This window comes from Saimiri boliviensis, chromosome 11 (genome assembly GCF_048565385.1).
Source record: "Saimiri boliviensis isolate mSaiBol1 chromosome 11, mSaiBol1.pri, whole genome shotgun sequence".
NCBI classification, from domain to species: Eukaryota; Metazoa; Chordata; class Mammalia; order Primates; family Cebidae; genus Saimiri; species Saimiri boliviensis.
Window position 1 is genome coordinate 34380656 of NC_133459.1, and position 20589 is coordinate 34401244.

At 46.5% G+C, this 20589-nt stretch overlaps 1 pseudogene; it reads right to left on the reverse strand.

The window, feature by feature from the left end:
- Nucleotides 1-16070: 16070 nt before the first annotated feature.
- On the reverse strand, nt 16071-20356 carry LOC141580441 (keratin, type II cytoskeletal 8 pseudogene; annotated as a pseudogene).
- Between the last annotated feature and the right edge of the window lie 233 nt (nt 20357-20589).

Genomic DNA, 20589 nt, shown 5'->3' on the forward strand with positions numbered 1-20589 from the left:
GGCCCACAGCCCACACTGTCCCAGTCACACACCAGACTCATCTGAATGGTTGACATTATCATTACTGTCATCGCAATTCTTGATAACTATTCATTTATTCCTTCAAAGCACATTTACTCAGGACAAACCACATGCTAGGTACTGTGCGAGATTCTAAAGAAGTTACAAAGATTAATAGCTTCAAGAAATAGTCCAGAGGGGGAGAGAGATCAACACATAATTCCAATATAGGATTACAGAGTATTGCAGATGGGTAGATTCCCAGTGCCTAGAAAAAAGATGTGATATAGTGAGAGCTCAGTATATATGTTTTGATAAATATTGAATGAATGAGCATCCAAATTAATAAATGAATGAATATACAAAGGGATAGGAGATCTGAGAGTGGAGAAGACAGTAATTTTGCTGGAAATGAATCAAAGAAAGCTCCCAGGGAGGTGATATTTAAGCTGAACTCTGAGAGCTGAAAAGACAGCACAGTGATCTCGTTAAGAGTGTGGAGTCTGGTCCAGACTACCTGGGTTTGAATACCACCTTTGTGTGGGTGGGACATGTGTAGTTATTGAACTTCTTTGTGCATCCCTTAATTCTCCCGTCTGTATAATGAGTTAACAATAGTAGCTTCCTTATGCGATGGTTGTAAAGATCATAAGAGTTGATATTTGTTAAGTGCTTCATACATAGTTAAAAATTATATACATGTCCGATAAATAAATACGACTGGTTAGGAGCTCAACAGGCTACCAAGGTGGAAAGTTAAGGGTATGAAGAGCACTCAAAACAATGTGTGGTGTTGAGGTTTCCAAAAGGATGACACCCTCAAGGAATGATGAGAAGGCAGCAGGGGGCAGGGACTTGACACAGCATCCTGAGTATTGGGGTAAGTGATGTGGTGAGTCATTACTTCTTTAAACAAACTTTATATTTTGAGATAAGTTTCGATTTATGAAAAACTGAAAAGGAGTCCTGAGAGTTCCAATATCACACCCAGTTTCCCCTAATAGTAACATCTTAAGGGGACCCATTGTTTTTAAAGCAAGAGCATGACATAGGCATGTATTTTAGAAAGTTCATTGTAGGAGTTGCGAAGAAGAATTCAAAGGAGGGGCCAGGCGAGTTGGCTCAAGACTGTAATCCCAGCACTTTGGGAGGCCGAGGTGGGTGGATCACGAGGTCAAGAGATCGAGACCATCCTAGTCAACATGGTGAAACCCCGTCTCTACTAAAAACACAAAACATTACCTGGGCATGGTGGCGCATGCCTGTAATCCCAGCTACTCAGGAGGCTGAGGCAGGAAAATTGCCTGAACCCAGGAGGCGGAGGTTGCGGTGAGCCGAGATCGCGCCATTGCACTCCAGCCTGGGTAACAAGAGTGAAACTCCGTCTCAAAAAAAAAAAAAAAAAAAAAAGAATTAAAAGGAGAGAGACCTGGCCCCAGCAGAGCCATGAAGAGGCTGTAAGCACCATCCCAGTGGGCAATGATGCAGTCAGGAAATGGGATGGAAAGGCAGGCATGGATGTGAGAAAACTTCTGAATCAGAGCAGCTGGCTATGGATGTTCTGGAATAGAAAGAACCCAGAGTACAGTAAGAAGATGCAGGCCCTGGGTAGGGCAACCCTCTGTTTGGAGGCATATGCCAAATAGCTAGCCATGAGTGACCTGGTATCCCTCACCAGGAATCTCTCTGAAGACCTCAGAAATCTGGCAGCTCTGGAGAGTTCAAATGGCTGTGCAGGGTCCAGGGTAGAAGGGGCGGTGACCAGAGCTCCTTTCCAGTAGCCTGGGACCAAGTCCCTGGCATCAGAGGTAGCTGATGGGGCTCCCTTCAGTCACTCTTAGTAACTGGCTAGATATGCTCAGCTTCCTGGCCCTCATCTGGGGAAATGGGCATACATGAGAACAAAGGAATTGGTTCAGATTCATCCCTGACCTTAGAGTGTTATTCATTTGTACTGAGAGGGAGTATGATATGATCGTTAAGTATGTGATGGCATCAAGCAGACCACATTCAAATCCCAGCTCTACCACTTGACAACTGTGTAACCTTGGGCAGGTTATTTAACTTCTCTGTCCTCCAACTTTCTAATATGTAAAAAAAGATATGATAATAGTATCCGCCCCATAAGGATGATGTAAGTATTAAATGAGTTAATTCATATGTGAAGTGTATGTATAACATTTCCTAGGAGATATCAGGTGTGGTGCTATGTATGTGTTTAAATTAAAATTGTTTAGGCTTAGCCCAATAGAAAGCAATCTTCAAATAAGCAAAGCCTGTATTGCTCCCCTTGTATGTTCAGTATATAGTATGGTACCTGGAACCTAGTAGTTTTTATCAAACATTAAAATTGAATACTTTTAAAAATGAATAAATGAGTGGCAATCTAACCCCAGGGTACATGCAGTGTGCAGATGCTAGTTCAGAAGCACTTTGGAAAACCCGTTCCATGGCTAAATAGCTCCTAATTCAGTTTGTAATTGTCCACTTAACGTGTCAATATTAATACTAGATGATTTAAAAAAAAACAGTGAAAGCAGCAGTTACACGCTTTGGGTTTGTTCTAGCTAGAGTCTGGCTGTTAGATTCTAATAGAGCAGAAATGCATACAAGCCAGCTTTATAAAAGGTTGTTTATAGTGGACCAACACAGAGACGAAGAAGTACAGTTAATATGCTCTGGAACTAGAAAGTCATCATGCAGCAACTCTTGCACTGCTCTCTCAGGGCCTACTGAGTTCTTGCCTCTGCATTTATCTGCATGTCTGCTCCAGTCTCCTCTCAGTAAACTGGCTTCCTCTGTTTTCGCATACACTACTACGGCTACCCGCAAATGGTAAATTCCTTTTTATCACAGTGCACATGAAATTAGAAAGAATCTGATTGGCCCAGCTTGGGTAAATGTTTCCTACTCCTGTATAATCATCTATGACCGGGAATAGGGTTGAGGAAGAAAGAAGGCACTGCCTTCTGGCAGAGAATATGTATGGGAAGAATGTGAAGAGCATCTCTAGAATGTGGTCCTCTTCTCTGAAGTTAAATAAAACTGACAAGCACTGTCAAAATATATGTGAACGTGGGGCCAGGTGTGATAGTTAATGCCTATAGTCCTTGCACTTTGGGAGCCCAAGGCAGGAGAATCCCTTGAGGCCAGGAGTTTGAGACCAGCCTGGGCAATATGGCAGGACTCTGCCTGTATGAAAAATTTAAAAATTTGTTGAGGCTCACACCTGTAATCCCAACACTTTGGGAGACTAATGCTGGTGGATCACTTGAGCCCAGGAGTTTGTGGTCAGCCTGGGCAGCATAGCAAAACCCCATTGCTACAAAAAAGTAGCTGGTCATGGTGGCACATGTTTGTAGTCCCAGGTACTCAGGGCCTGAGGTGGGAGGATCACCCAAGCCTGGGGAAGTCAAGGCTGCTGTGAGCTGTGATCATGCCACTACACTCCAGCTGGATGACAGATACAGACCCTGTCTTCAAAAAAATTGGTTGAGTGTGGTGGGGGCTGGAGGGTAACTTGAGCCCAGTTCAAGGCTGCAATGAGCTATGATCATGCCACTGCACTCCAGCCTGGGCTACAGAGGGAGACTCTGTCTCAAAAAATTATGTCTGTCTATCTATATACATGTATATCATGTATATGTGTATGTAGATATACATGATATAATATATATGTGTGTCAATATGGGTGGGATTTTACTTTCAAATGTAGAAGATAAACCTAGAAATTTACCCAGAGCCCTAGAAACACCCTTTTTCCAGACACTCCACCTGGGTTGGCTGGGTCCAGCTCCTGCCTACCTGGTTTCTGCTGCTTCTAAGCTCAGTTTCCAGGGCTCAGAGGTCTCCACTAAAGGTCTGATCATGTCAGGAAAACAAGGGATCAAGAGATGTTTCTAGCCGCTTAACATAACCTGAGAGAGGAGACAACCCGATTTATGTCAACAGAAACGCACTCCCAGTATATTCAGACCTCAAAAACAGGGCTTTAGGTGAAAGGCAGCGGGCTGGGTTTGGAGGAAGAACCTATTCTAGGAGCAGCAGCCTGGGCTTTATATTAATTCCATTTTGCAGTTTTCCCCCATGTTACATTCACCAACTATAATTGGGTCCTCACAGAAACCCTGCAGAGCTGACATTTTTATCCCTGCTGCACAGCTGAGAAAATTGAGGTTAGAAAAGGTGAAGTGACTGGTCCAAAGTCACACAATTAGCTGCTGATCTAAGAGTAGAACCCAGGCCTGTTGGACTCCCAGCCTGGAGTTCTGCTGTATTGCTCTGCTGGCAACGGTTTAGGGAGTGAGATTGTATCTGGAGAATATAGAGAAGGGCAAAGCTCACAGGTAGCCAGAGGTACAGAGAGTTAACCAGCTTCTCAGTCCCTCAAGGACAGATGGCCTGATGAGGCTGGGTGGGGACTGTAAAGAATGAGGAATCGATCTGTCATTCCATGTGAAAATGGATTGTAGCCCCAGCCTGCGTGTGTCAATGGAGCTGATTAGCACTTTCGTGAGTCTCCAGCCATCGATTGGCAGGTGAGAATCGTTCTGGGAGCAGCAGGAAGCCAGTCCTCTCCCATCCCCATTCCCACCAGATTCTTCCCTCCACAGAGGTTTTCTCCCCCTCCCTGCCACCTGAAGTCTCCAGACCTCCTCCAAACCCCAGAGCTGTTGGGTGCTCAAGCCACTTTAGCTGCACCCAACCAAAGGTGGGGACATAAATGATACCTACCTCATTCAGTCATGCTGGTTGCAGCTGGTAGAAGGACAGATGGCCTTTCAGAAAGGCACTGTCTGCTTGGAGGGTCCAGTGTGAGTGAGTGGGTGCAGGGTTCAGCCTGGTGCCTACATCATAAGATGAAAAAAGGAGGGATTCTGCCACATACTTATCATGTGACCTTGGGCAAGTCTTTTGCCTTTCTGGGCTCCAATTTTTCTATGTGTATGGGATTAAAAATAGCTTCCTCAGTAGATTGTTGAGGCCAGGCATGGTGGCTAACACCTGTAATCCCAACACTTTGGGAGGCTAAGGCTGGTGGTTCCTACATAGTAGAAACTAAGTGTTAGTTGGAAATGAATTCTCCACTGTCTTCAAGAGGCAGCCACTCTGGGGAGCCCCCTCTGCTCCCACTTCTACCTCTCTTTTCATCATGTGAATGTTGAGGACAAGTGACAGCAAGAGCCTCAGTGTTTGCTCTGACTTGGGGCAGTTCTGCCTTCAAGGAAGCTCAGCCCATAGTTTGAGTTGCCTTTGGGGAAGTGAACTGTCAAGTAAGAGCAAGGGAACCAGACAGGCTCAGATTCATCAGGCCACCAAGGTCCATCTGGACTTAGAGTTTATTTCTAAGCTTGGCACATGGTATCCGGGTTCTGACATTCTTGTGCCTGCCAGAATATGACCCCTTCTATTACCTCTAATTGTACCAAGTCCACATGGCAGGCTTCCCCCATTAGTTTTCTCTCTTGTCCCTCCAAGGCTAGAACTCTGCCCAATTGGCACTGACCCTGATCTCCTGCCTTGATCTTGCCAGACTTCTCCCCAGGGACCTGGACATCTCTACTGATGGCTGGCCTTCTGCCCCAAGTTTGTCAGCCCATCTGTTACCAGAGCTTGGCCTCAGTCTTGACAGAGTTAGGCATTGTAGGACCACTGAAGGTCTCTGATGCCTGAGACAGAGAGACGCATCATCTTGAGTCCCTATACATAAAGAGTGTGACTAAGAATTATAAGCTCTGATATGGACCACTAGGGATGTAGTGGCAAATGAGGATTGTGGTCAAGACCAGGGACAGGTGCCATGGGATTTCAAGATGCCTGGGATAGAGGATGAACATAGGGGGCTTGGCTCCATGCTGAAGCAATGGATAGGGGCTCATGTCAGCATCATGGACAGACACCACTGGCTGTGTTATCCTAGAAAGGCTTTATTTTTATTTTTATTTTATTTATTTTTAAGACACAGGCTGGAATGTAGTGGCACAATCACAGCTCACTGCAGCCTCAAACTCTTGGGCTTGAGCAATCCTCCTCAGCCTCTGGAGTAGCTAAGACTATAGGCGCACACCACTATACCCAGCTAATTTTTAAATGTTTTTGTGGAGACGGGGTCTTACTATGTTCAATATCAGGCTTGTATTAAACTCCTAGCCTCAAATTATCCTCCTGCTTTGGTCTCCCAGAAGTCTGGGATTACAGGTATGAGCCACTGCACCTGGTCCCAGTGCTTTTGAATAATTCACTTCACTTCAAAGCCCTCCTCCACCATCTGACATGCATTCACATCTCTAGAGTGATTGGCCAGTTCTCCTGTGTACAAACCCTCTTCTCTTCCAATCAAAGAGGGCCATTTGTCATCCATAGCCTATCTAAGTGATTTCGCAGCTCTGTGCTTCTACAACTCTGCAGCTATTGGCTGTTGAGGGAAGAACACAAGACTTGGAGTCTAAAGGCCAAGGTTGAAAATGTTGGTCTTTTTTTTTTTTTTTTTTTTTTTTGAGATGGAGTCTTGCTCTATCCCCCAGGCTGGAATGCCATGGTGCTATCTCGGCTCACTGCTACCTCTGCCTCCTGGGTTCAAGTAATTTTCCTGCCTCAGCCTCCTGAGTAAAGCTGGGGCTACAGGCACATGCCACCACATCCAGTAAATTTTGTGTATTTTTAGTAGAAACAAGGTTTCACCATGTTAGTCAGATGGTCTTGATCTCCTGACCTTGTGATCTGCCCACCTCAGCCTCCCAAAGTGCTGGGATTACAGGTGTGAGCCACGGTGCCTGGCCCAGAATCATTCTTTTTTTTTTTTTTTTTTTTTTTTTTTTTTTTTTTTTTTTTTGAGACGGAGTTTCGCTCTTGTTACCCAGGCTGGAGTGCAATGGCGCGATCTCGGCTCACCGCAACCTCCGCCTCCTGGGTTCAGGCAATTCTCCTGCCTCAGCCTCCTGAGTAGCTGGGATTACAGGCACATGCCACCATGCCCAGCTAATTTTTTTTGTATTTTTAGTAGAGACGGGGTTTCACCATGTTGACCAGGATGGTCTCGATCTCTCGACCTCGTGATCCACCCGCCTCGGCCTCCCAAAGTGCTGGGATTACAGGCTTGAGCCACCGCGCCCGGCCCAGAATCATTCTTAATTCATTCACCAAGTACTCGTTGAAGGAATATGCCCTGAGGCTTACCTGCAAATGTGTACATGTATCCATATGCATGATAGGAAGCAATCCTGATATTCCACCTTGAAGGGATGTGCTCTGAAGACAAACACAAAGAACTACAGTAGATAGCATTTATTGAGTTCTCAGTTTATTTATTCAAGATCTATACTACAACAGTGAGCAGACAAGACTCTGACCTATTGGAGTTTGCATTTAATCTCTATATTCTATCCTTGCGTTTTAATCTTCTGGAGATCTGAGTCATAGGCTACATTTTGTTTTTTAAGCAAATCAATACATGTACTTTTTTTTTTTTTTTAAGACAGAGTCTCGCTCTGTTACTAGGCTGGAGTGCAGTGGCGCAACCTCAGCTCACTGAAACCTCCGCCTCCCTGGTTCAAGGAATTCTCCTGCCTCAGCCTCCTAAGTAGCTGGAACTACAGTCGTGTGCCACCATGCCCGGCTAATTTTTGTATTTTTAGTAGAGATGAGTGCCCAGTCATGTTCATTGTTTTTAAAAGGAAACTAGTACTACAAGTCTTTTTTTTTTTTTTTTTTTTGAGACAGAGTTTCGCTCTTGTTACCCAGGCTGGAGTGCAATGGTGCGATCTCGGCTCACCGCAACCTCTGCCTCCTGGGTTCAGGCAATTCTTCTGCCTCAGCCTCCGGAGTAGCTGGGATTACAGGCAAGCGCCACCATGCCCAGCTAATTTTTTGCACCTTTAGTAGAGACGGGGTTTCACCATGTTGACCAGGATGGTCTCGATCTCTTGACCTCGTGATCCACCCGCCTCGGCCTCCCAAAGTGCTGGGATTACAGGCTTGAGCCACCGCGCCTGGCCTACTACAAGTCTTAACTACAAAAACAGCACTTTATATCCTATCAAGTCTCACTCTCCAAAGTAACCTCTTAAACCATTTGAGGCCGAGCGCGGTGACTCACACCTGTAATCCCAGCACTTTGGGAGGCCGAGGTGGGCAGATCATTTGAGGTCATAAGTTTGAGACCAGCCTGACCAACATGGTGAAACCCGTCTCTACTAAATACACACACACACAAAAGAAATTAGCCGGCATGGTGGCACACACCTGTAGCCCCAGCTACTTAGGAGGCTGAAGCAGGAGAATCACTTGAACCCATGAGGCGGAGGTTGCAGTGAGCTGAGATCGTGCATGGCACTCCAGCCTGCGGGGGACAGAGCAAGACTCCGTCTCAAAAAAAAAAAAAACACACACACACACACACAAAAAACATCTGAGCTCTGTCTACTGGTATTTACCTCTGAATATCAAAATAATGGTTCTTAGCTTATTATGGAAGATCATAATTTAATATTTTTATATCATCCCACCCCACGTCCCTCCTTTCTCTGCCATTCCAATATAGTTGCATTATAATTTTTTGTCAAATCAATATTCAATGTTGGCCTTACTGATTTAACACGCATGATTTACTGCTGAAACTAATCTTCCATTATTTTTCTTATGCTGATTTTTTGTCTTTCCTTGTGTTAATGACCTTGGTTTTTAATTTCTGCTATTTTCTTCGTTTTCCATATCTTTATCATGAATTCATCCCCAACTCTTCAATATAATGTAAACATCTTCTGAATGCTAATTTCCACATGATGAAACACATCAGGCAATCTATTAATTCCCCGCTTTTGTTCCCTTAAGGGAACTGGAGCCTTCCCTCTCCCTCTGGGCCCTCTGCACAGAAGTTGTTCAGAGGATTCCTTTTGTCACTTTTCTGGGGTGGGTCCCCTCTTCCTGGATCCCACACATACTTTCTTTCTTGACTTAGTCTTTCATTTTAGTGAAGCACATCCTTATCTCAGTGCAATAGGGCATGTCCTTTAGTAGCTTCCTGAGACAGAATGCATGAGAAGGGTTGGGTGCAGTGGCTCATGCCTATAATCCCAGGACTTTTGAAGGTCGAGGTGGGCAGATCACTTGAGGTCAGGAGTTTAAGAATAGACTGGGCAACCCCCATCTCCACTAAAAATACAAAAAATAGCCAGGTGTGGTGGTGCACACCTGTAGTCCCAGGTACTTGAGAGGCTGAGGCATAGGAATTGCTTGAACCAGGGAGGTGGAGGTTGTGGTGAACCGAGATTGGGCCACTGCACTCCAGCCTGGGTGACAGAGCAAGACTGTCTCAAAAATTTAAAAAAGAGTGCATGAGAAGTAAAATCTTGATACCTTGTATTTCAGAGAGTTCTTTAATCTACGCTCACAGTTGACTTATACCTTGAATGATAAAGAAATTCTTCAAAGACATTACTACAGTAGGGCTGTTGAGAAGTTCACTGACCTTCCTGATTCCACGTCATCCTTTGTGTGCATGCTGTCCTTTCTGTAAGGAAACTTTAAGTATTTTATCCATTTTCTCATCCATCTAAAATTTCATGCAAATGAGACTTGATTTGGGCGTATTTATTTATTATATTTGTAGGTCTTTGGGTAAGTCTTTTTGTTCTAGAAATTCATGTCTTTTACCTCCTAGAAATGTTCTTCTATTATTTCTGTGCTCTGTTTTCTCTCCATTTTCTCTGATCTCTTTCTCGTTATCTAGAGGTTTTTTTTTTTTTTAGACAGTCTTGCTCTTTGCTCAGGCTGGAGTACGGTAGTAGGGCCATCACTCCGCCTCCCAGGTTCAAATGATTCTCCTGCCTCAGCTTCCCAAGTAGCTGGGATTACAGGTGCACATCATCACACCTGGTTAATTTCTGTATTTTTAGTAGAGATGGGGTTTTACCATGTTGGCCAGGCTGGTCTTGAACTCCTGACCTCACATCATCTGCCTGCCTTGGCCTCCCAAAATGCTAGGATTATAGGCATGATGCCCAGCTAAATGTCTTTTCTCTACTCAGTTTCCCTAGTAAAAAATCCCCTAGTTGCCATCTGAGAGGGTATTCACCTAGCCATCAGTATTCTACAACCCGTATCTCATGAGCCTAGGGGCTTATTGTTCAGACTGTCTCCTAACACACCTGTTTTCATTATGACATCTGTCTCCTGCTTTCCACCATGCCTGGTGTTTCTGAACTGAAGCATCCCAGGTTCACTTAAAAAAAAATTATACAGCTGCTGGAGAGGATGTGGAGAAATAGGAATGCTTTTACACTGTTGGTGGAGTGTAAATTAATTCAACCCTTGTGGAAGACAGTGTGGCAATTCCTCAAGGATCTAGAAGTAGAAATATCATTTGACCCAGCACTCCCATTGCTGAGTATATACCCAAAGGATTATAAATCATTCTATTATGAAGACACATGCACATGTATGTTTATTGTGGTACTGTTCACAATAGCAAAGACTTGGAACCAACCCAAATGCCCATCAGTGATAGACTGGATAAAGAAAATGTGGCACATATACACCATGGAATACTATGCAGCCATAAAAAGGGTGAGTTCATGTCCTTTGCAGGGACATGGATGAAGCTGGAAACCATCATTCTCAGCAAATTGACACACGAACAGAAAATCAAACACCATATGTTCTCACTCATAAGTGGATGTTGAACAATGAGAACACATGGACACAGGGAGGGGAACATCACACACCGGGCCTGTCAGAGGGTGGAGGACTAGGGGAGGGATAGCATTAGGAGAAATACCTAATGTAGATGATGGGGTGATGGATGCAGCAAACCAGCATGGCATGTGTATACCTATGTAACACACATACCCCAGAACTTAGTAACTTCGGTGGGTTTTTAAATTTATTATTATTATTATTATTATTACTTTTTTGTGACAGAGTCTCATCTGTCACCAAGGCTGGAGTGCAGTGGCACTATCTTGGCTCACTGCAACCTCTGCCTCCTGGGTTCAAGCGATTCTTGTGTCTCAGCCTCTCAAGTAGCTGGGGTTACAGGCATGCCCTACCATGACCAGCTAATTTTTGTATTTCTAGTAGAGACAGGGTTTTGCCATGTTGGCCAGGCTGATCTCAAACTCCTGGCCTCATGTGATCTATTCACCTTAGCCTCCCAAAGTGCTGGGATTACAGGTGTGAGCCACTGCGCCTGGCCTATTTATTTATTTTTAATTAGAGACAAGGTCTCATTATGTTTCCCAGACTGGTCTCAAGCTCCTGGGTTCAAGGCATTCTCTCACCTCAGGCTCCCAAGTTGCTGGCACTACAGGTATGTGCCACTGCGCCTGGCCTGGTTCACTTTTTAAATAGAATAAAACCTCCAGTCCTTAACAAGCTATGGAAGATGCAGTTATCTGTCTATGTAAGTTATGGAAGGGACCTGGTTCTTTTTTTGTTTGTTTGTTTGTTTGAGACAGAGTCGCACTCTGTTGACCAGGCTGGAGTGCAGTGGCGCAATCTGGGCTCACTGCAACCTCTGCCCGCTGTGTTCAAGCAATTTCCCCAACTCAGCCTCCTGAGTAGCTGGCGCTATAGGCACGTGCCACCACACCCAACTAATTTTTTATTTTTAATAGAGACAGTGTTTCACCATGTTGGCCAGGCTGGTCTTGAACTCCGACCTCAAGTGATCCGCCCAACTCGACCTCCCAAAGTGCTGGGATTACAGGTGTGAGCCACTGTGGCTGGCCAGACCTGGTTCTTATGCAGACTTTCAACCCATTCCCTTGTTCTTAGCCCACACCTCACTCCCACCTTCTGGAATAACTGGTGCCTCCAATATCTAATCTTTCCCTTGTCCTAGGTCTCCAACTGACTGACTTCTCTTTGGCATCTTTTGGTATAGCACTTGGTATGCAGCTATCTCAGCTCTGCCAACCCGTCCATCCACTTGCCATCTTCCAAAATGTGTTGACATCTGTGGTCCACCATTGGCTTCTTTGTATCTTCTTTTTATTTTTGTGAGGTTTGTTGAGGGAGCAGATATAAATGCATTTATTCCATCTGCCACATTTAACCAGAAATTTTAAAACTGCACTCTTAATTACTATGCTGAATTGCCTCTCAAATGAGGCAGTACCTCTGGGATCCCATAGTCCCAGAGCCCAATGAGGAGGAAATGAGATTACACATGTGAACATATTTTGTAAACTCTAAAGAGCCGGTGCAGTGAGTAAGAGGGTCTATGTTGAATTCCCCTGCCAAAGTGCCCTCCTTTTTACTCTCTGTTCTCTGATTCCTCCCATCTCCAAAGCACAGATCAAACTTACCTCTTCCTGAGGCCTTCCCTGATCTACCCAGCTACCAGAGATGTCCCTGAGCTCTGAACCATCACAAGATTCTCTTTCACCTCCCTTGGCCCTAAGTAGCGCTGCTTTGTTCTATTGTAAGCACATAGTTACTAAGATGCATCATCAGATGTAGTTCTGCTGGTGTACAAAAAAGAGCTTTCCTCCTTCCTACAGGCAGGGGACATGGGCTTGACTAAACAAAGGTGCAGTTTGGAAGAGGGAGAAGAAGAGTTTTCTTCCTTTGGAGGTGAGTTTAGAAGATAAAGTGGCTCTTGTTGCCCTGCAATCTGAGCTGCAACTGTGGCTCTCAGACCCCACTTTCTTCCTCTTGCTTCCTCTGCCCTCCCCAGACCTCTCCTCTGGGCAGTGGAGCCCATGGCAGCGGCTGCACCAAGTCCATGCCACTGGTCAGTGGCTGTGTGCCCTTTCACTCCCTCACTCTTACCAGAACTTTGATGTGGCATCTGAGGGACTCAACTCATCTGTGGAGCGCTTGAGCCAGAATTGCAGTGGCAGATGGACTGGTCTCTGCCTAGAAGTGGTTGATCTTCTCAAAAAGATTCTGATCATTTTTCAAGAGACAAATTTCACCTGACAGGCTTTATAGACCATTCCACCAGAGTGAAATGTGCCATCTCTTGTCCCTTCCCTGACATGATTATGAAGGAAACTGGGCATTTCCCAGGGACTGAGGCTGTGGGAGGCTCCCTGAAGGTCAGCGTTGGTGTGCTGGAGCATCTCTGAAACACACAGGTGCACAGACACAATCGTGCTCCCAGACTGTAGGGCACAACTCTTTACACAGCAGCAGTAGCACTCCGCTGTCCCATGTGTATGCACCGGAGCAGAAATCCATTTCCTTTGGATTCTTCTCTGTCCTTCCCAGAACCTTCATCTTTAGAGAGCCTTGAAGGTGAGGCCAATTTGGTTGGAAACAAACAGTTGGGGCAGTGAGGTGGAAGAATGGCCAAAGAGAAACACAGACAATGAGGAGGTCATGTCACTCTGATTGCCCCATCCCCACTGCAGATTGTCCCAGAGCTTAGGATCCCTCTCCCCTCCCCCTTCTCTTTATGTCTGGAGCTGTGTTGTCAAATACAGGAGCCGCTAGCCATGCATGGCTATTGAGCACTTGAAATATGGCCAGTCTGTGTTGAGATGGGCTGAAAGTATAAAATATATATGGGAATTTAAAAACTTAGGAAAAAAGAATGTAAAATAGCTCATGAAAAAATGTTTTCATATTAACCATAATGACAAAATACTTGCATTTTGGAAATACTGGGTTAAATAAAACATATAATTAAAATGAATTTCATCTGTTTCTCTTTATTTAATTACACTGTGGCTCACATTATATTTCTATTGGTCAGCACTGGTCTAGAGCCTGCTGTGATCCAGACTGCTTGGCTGGGCCCTGGTCCCCTATTTGGGTCTTGTCATTTCTTTCCACAGAAGTGAGACTCTTGTCTTTCTTAGAGTCCCTTGTTGAATGGGATAAGAAATGAAATAGCCGGGCACGGTGCCTCACGCCTGTAATCTCAGCACTTTGGGAGGCTGAGGCAGGCGGATCAGGAAGTCAGGAGATCGAGACCATCCTGGCCAACATGGTGAAACCCCATCTCTACTAAAATGCAAAAAAAAAAATTAGCCAGGCGTGGTGGCACATGCCTCCAGTCCCAGGTACTCGGAAGGCTGAGGCAGGGGAATCGCTTGAACCAGGGAGGTGGTGCTTGCAGTGAGCCAAGATTGTACCACTGCACTCCAGCCTGGCAACAGAGCACGACTCTGTCTAAAAAAAAAAAAAAGAAAGAAAGAAAAAAGAAAACAGAAATGAAATAATGCTGTATCCACCTGATGAGGACATCACCTCCTACCTGGATGGTAGGAGGACTTCTATCCATCTCACTGTAACTTCTGATTTGGGGGCCAGAGGTACAGAGCCCTCCTTCTCCCCCCCCACCAACCCAACCCTAGTATCCATTTGGATTGAAGTACCAGCATGTGCTAGTACTAGACACAGGCCCAAAACTCTAGCCTAGACACAGGCCCAAAACTCTAGCCTAGACACAGGCCCAAAACTCTCCAGGAAGCCCCTCGTAGGCTGTGCCTGCCCTGCCTGGTAGGGTAAAGTCAGGTGGCCCCAAACGCTATGTCTTATTCTTCTCTTATTTTTCCTCCTTCCTTCTTAGCTGTCCTCTCCTTCCCCTACCCTTCTCTTCTTTTTTAAAAGTCTAATTCTGAGCAGCCGGCTCTGTTCAACCTGACTGGTTTGTTATGGCTTATAATCTGTGCCAGGATTAATTAGCTAATTACTGACAAACGTCCGCTGGCAAGATTCTGCTCCAGCTTGTCAGCTTGAAGTGTTTAATTATTTTAATCATTTACTTTCATCTTCAAAATTTATGCTGCCAAGAGAGTTGCAGGGCATCTTTTAATTATGATTTGGGGTTTCTGCTGGGCTGTGTTCTGTTCCTGAGGACAGGGGACATTATTTATTTTTTTACCAGTCTTCCACCAAAGCCTGAACACTCTTCTACTCCCAAGGCCTCCACATTCTCTGGATGGGAGGTGGAGAAGAATCCCAGGTCATCTATGGACACCTCTCCTGTAGCCCCAGAACATGATGTGCACAGGCGCATAAAGGAAATTGAAATGTTGTGAGTACTGTTATGTGCTGAACATCATGCTCATCATTTTTCTATTTTATTTCATGTTTGTGAGCACAGAATATGGAAACAGCCTGAGAACTGGTTGGAGTGGCCTGGGGTGATCAGCAGGGAGAAAAAAGTAAGAAAGGCATTCTTTGATTGATTGATCGATTGATTGATTTTTGTGGTGTGATTTAATTATGGTAAACTGAAATCGTCCTAAATTTCAGTCTCTGCAAATTGTCACATATACATCCACCATCATCTGGTCAATGACCCCTAGAGGCTCTGTAATGCCCACTCCCAGCCTATACTTCCTAACAGTAACCCCTTCTGACTTCTTTCACCATAGATTTGCTTTTCTAGTCTTCACTCTCATGTAAATTAGAATCTGTGATATGTTTTCTTTTATGTGAAACTGCTTTCCCTCAACATTTTGGCTGTGAGAGGAAGGGGTCCTTAACATAAATCCTATTCTCTGACCAGGGTTTTGCTTTGGGTCCAGCTGAGAGCTTCAACCAATGTTCTTTTTTTTTTCTTTCAGAGCTAGCTGAGGTTTTATTTCGGGCCAAAAGAAAAAGAAAAAAGGCGGTCGGGCGCGGTGGCTCAAGCCTGTAATCCCAGCACTTTGGGAGGCCGAGGCGGGTGGATCATGAGGTCAAGAGATCAAGACCATCCTGGTCAACATGGTGAAACCCCGTCTCTACTAAAAATACAAAAAAGTAGCTGGGCATAGTGGCACATGCCTGTAATCCGAGCTACTCAGGAGGCTGAGGCAGGAGACTTGCCTGAACCCAGGAGGCGGAGGTTGCGGTGAGCCGAGATCGTGCCATTGCACTCCAGCCTGGGTAACAAGAGCGAAACTCCATTTCAAAAAAAAAAAGAAAAAGAAAAAAAGCAATTGAATTGTTATGCAGCTGGAGGCAGGGGCAAGAGGGATCACCAGGCAGTAAACTCCCAGCTGGTGGGCTGAGGGCTAGGGCTGAACCTCAGGTGGGTCTCCTGTTCCCTGTGCTCCCCTGCACAGTGGCCTCCCTCCCGGGCTCTGGGGCAGCCTCAGGAGGGGCAGGCTGGGAGGGACTGCCGCAGCTGTTCACTTGGGCAGGACGTCAAAGGACTCGGACACCAGCCTCCCATCGCGGGGCTCAATCTTCTTCACAACCACGGCCTTGGTGGTGCTGGGGCAACTGAAGGAGCTGGAGCCCGTACGAGAGCCAAAGCCGGAGCCCAGGCCATAGCTGAGGCCAGGGCTTGTGAGGCCCCCATAGGCTGAGCTCAGACCACCTGCATAGCCGCTGGTGGTCTTCCTATGGATACTCATGTTCTGTATCCCAGACTCCAGCCAGCTCTCCTCGCCCTCCAGCAGCTTGTGGCAGGTGGCGATCTCAATGTCCAGGGCCAGCTTGACGTTCATCAGCTCCTGGTACTCACACAGCTGCCGCGCCATGTCCTGCCTGGCCCGCTGCAGGGCTACCAAAGGAAGTTGATCCTGTCAGTCAGTCCTTCCAGGCGACACTCCAGCTCTGCCTTGTTCATGTAAGCTTCATCCACGTCCTTCTTGATGAGGACAAGTTCATTCTCCATCTCTGTATGCCTATTGATCTCATGCTCATACTTGTTCTTGAAGTCCTCCACCAGCCCCTGCATGTTGCCAAACTCTGCCTCCAGCTTCAGCTTCTCCTGGTCCAGAGTCTCCAGCTGCCGCCTCAGGTTGTTGATGTAGCTCTCGAACATGTTGTCCATGTTGCTCCGAGCCGTCTTCTGCTGCTGCAGGAGACTCCACTTGGTCTCCAGCATCTTGTTCTGCTGCTCCAGGAACCTATCTTGTTGATGAAGGAAGCAAACTTGTTGTTGATGGTCTAGATCTGCTCCTTCTCCTGGGTACGCACACCTGGATGTTGGGGCTCACTTCCAGGTTAAGGGGGCTCAGCAGGCTCTGGTTGACCATGACGGCGGTGATGCCTCCCATACCCATGTCCGTGTCCATGCTGCTGGCCCCACCATAGCCTGCACCCAGGCTGCCCCGGAAGCTGCTGCTGCCCACTCGGGAGAAGCTCGAGGAGCTGATGCGGGCACAGGGTCCACTCGTGTAGGGGTGGCTGCTGAAGGCCCAGGGACCAGAGGTGGACACCTTGTAGGATTTCTGGGTCATCCTGATGGATGTGGTGGAGGCAGGAGTGGAGGCAGGCAGGCTGAACCAGGTGGAGATTCCAGAAGGAGCAGAAGCTGCTTCTTCTCAACCCATGTTCTTAAAAAGACTGCCACAGTTTCCTCCTATAAGCATTATTTTGAAAGTGAATTTGGGAGGCCAAGGCTGAGGAGTTCGAGACCAGCCTGGGCAACATGCCAAAACCCCACCTCTACAATAAATACAAAACCATTGGGCAGGCGTGGTGGTGCACACCTGTGGTCCCAGCTACTACAGAGGCTGAAGCTGAAGGATCATTTGAGCCTGAGAGGTCGAGACTACAGTGAGCTGTGATTGCACCACCGCCCTCCAGCCTGAGCAGCGGGATGAGACCCTGTCTCCAAAAAAAAAAAAAACAGAGAGTTTGGATATGATTTTTCTCCTTCCCTCTCTCTCCTTCTCTAGTTTTTCCTTTTCCCTCTCTTCCTCCTCCTCTCCTTGCTCTTCCCCCTGGCCATAGTCATGACTTTTACTACATCTTATTAGGAAGTTCTTTCTGAGCTCAAATTTATGCCATTCTGGATACAAAGGCTTATGAGTTTCCTAAAGACATGGTATTCAGAGGAGGGTTTTGAAGAACAAAAGATTCCCCTATTATGAGTTGAATTGTGTCCCCTAAAAAAGATATGCTGGATTCCAAGTCCCCACTACCTCGAAATGTAGCCTCAACAGGAAATGGGTCTTTACAGATGTGGTCAAGTTAAAATGAGTCATTAGGGTGAGCTCTAATCCAAGAAGACTGGTGTCCTTATGAAAAGGGGAAATTTGGACACACACACACACACACACACACACACACACACACACACACAGAGAGAGAGAGAGAGAGAGAGAGAGAGAGAGAGAGAGAGAGAATACCATGTGAAGATAAAGGCAGAGATGGGGGCATGCATCCTCAAGCCAAGGAACCATTGTCCCTAGATCCCTAAGAGGGAACCAACCTGCCAACACCTTGATCGCAGACTTCAAGCCTCCAGAACTGTGAGACAAAACCAACCTCCCTCCCTCCTTTCCTTCCTTTCTCCCTCCCTCCCTTTTTTCTTGCTTCCTTCTTTCCTTCCTTCCTTCCTTCTTTCCTTCCTTCCTGCTTGCTTGCTTGCTTGCTTGCTTGCTTGCTTTCTTTCTTTCTTTCTTTCTTTCTTTCTTTCTTTCTTTCTTTCTTTCTTTCCTTTCTTCTTATTTTGGGACAGAGTCTCGCTCTGTCACCTAGGCTGGACTGCAGCGGCACTATCTCAGCTCACTGCAGCCTCCACTTCCTGGGTTCAAGCAATTCTCTTGCCTCAGCCTCCGATGTAGCTGGGATTACAGGCACACACCACCATACTCAGCTACTTTTTGTATTTTTAGTAGAGATGGGGTTTCACCACATTGGTCAGGCTGGTCTCAAACTCCTGACCTCTAGTGATCTGCCCACCTTGGCCTCCCAAAGTGCTGGGATTATAGGCCAGAAATACCGCACTCGGCATCTTCCTTCCTTCCTTCCTTCCTTCTCTCCCTCCCTCCCTGTCTCTCTGTCTTTGTCTCTCTGTCTCTCTTTCTCTCTTTCTGACAGAGTCTCACACTATCACCCAGGCTGAAGTGTAGTGGCATGATCTCAGCTCAGTACAACCTCCACCCCCAGAGTTCAAGTGATTCTCCTGCCTCAGCCTCCTGAGTAGCTAGGACTACAGGCGTGCACCACACCGGCTAATTTTTGTATTTTAGTAGAGACAGGGTTTCTCCATGTTGGTCAGGATGGCCTCGATCTCTTGACCTTGTGATCTGCCTGCCTCAGCCTCCAAGTGTTAGGATTACAGGTGTGAGCCACCACACCTGGTTCACTTTTCTTCCCTTCCCTTCCCTCCCCTCCCCTCCTCTCCCCTCCTCTTCCCTTCTCCTTCCTTCCTGTTTTTGTTTTGACACAGTCTCACTCTGATTGCCGAGGTTGGAATGCAGTGGTGTGACTAAGGCTCACTACAGCCTCAACCTCCCTAGGCTCAGGTGATCTTTCACCTCTCAGCCTCCCGAGTAACTGGGACCACAGGCACACACTACCATGCCCAGCTAATTTTTTTATTTTTTTTATTTTTTTTAATTTTTGGTAGAGACAGAGTTTTGTCATGTTGCCTAGGCTGGTCTCAAGGAAGGAAGGAAGGAAGGAAGGAAGGGAGGAAGGAAGGAAGGAAGAAAGGAAGTCAGTCCTCACCCTGGACTCATGCAATCTACCTGCCTCAGCCTCCCAAAGTGCTGGGATTACAGACATGAGCCACTGCACCAGCTCAAGACAATACATTTTGTAATTTCAGCACTCATGACAATACATTTTATAATTTCAGCCGTGCTCTGTTGCAACACCCCTAGGAAAATACTGCACCCCCAAAGGGAGCTCCAGTTGGGTCTTTCTGAATCTGTGTCATGAGACCAACAGCAACCTCTGCGGGATCCTCCGTGCTAACCCAGCCCCAGGCTGGGAGTGACTGAGGTGACAGCTCCAAGTTGGGAGACAGACTAAGGAGAGGAGAAAGATCAAATTAATGAGCTCAGCAATGCCATTAATGAGGCAGCAGGCAATATCCAGGGGGCTTCTGTGATGGCCTACACCAGGGCAAGATTAGCCAAAGGATGCCGGGAGCCAGCCCGTGCCAGGTTCTGATGTGATGTGATCTGTCCTCTTGATGCCTTCCTTCCACAAAGTCCAGGGTGGGGCTGGGAGTAAACAAAGAGTCCTCACTCAGTGGCTGAGATGGCTTGGGAGTCCCCTCCCCTTCTCTGGACCTGGCACATGACCCTGCACATGGCATTGAACTTTCTGCCATGCAGGTTCATATGCCCTCAGTAGAATAGTCCACCTATTCCTATGTGCCAGGCTCAGCAAAGGCACCCTATCTACATGTGTTTCCCTCCTCCTATTCCCATCCACCTTGAAAGTTCCATCTGAAACCATTTGCTTCATAGGAATGCAAGCGAGCAGCTTGCTAGCCTGTCTGGCAAATGCATAGGGAACCTCCTGCCCAAATCCTACAAAACCTTCTTTCTCTGGGTTCCTGCAGGTCCATGCTAAAAATCCCATCATCCAGCCTCCTTCTGAGGATCCTGTCCTTAAGGTCAGAGCCAGCTCTCACTGCCTTCTGCTAGAGCTCAAAGTTTCTGCCTAACAAGACCCTCCTCACCGACAGCCACAGGCTCTCCCTGTTTTGTCTACGGAGGTCCATATGGGGTCTGAGTCCCTGTCACAGTCTGTGTCTTCTATAGCCAAGTCTAGCTTATGATGGCTTATATGATGACGGGCATGGCCAAACCCCCTCACCACCATGTGCTGTCTGAGGATCTCAAACACAGATGAGTGGAGACCTGTGCCTGGGAAGCCTCATGATGAAGTAAGGCCTGAGGAGAGAAATAAGATGAGATCTGGGTTCTAGCCCTGGGTCTATTTTTAGGGCAAGCC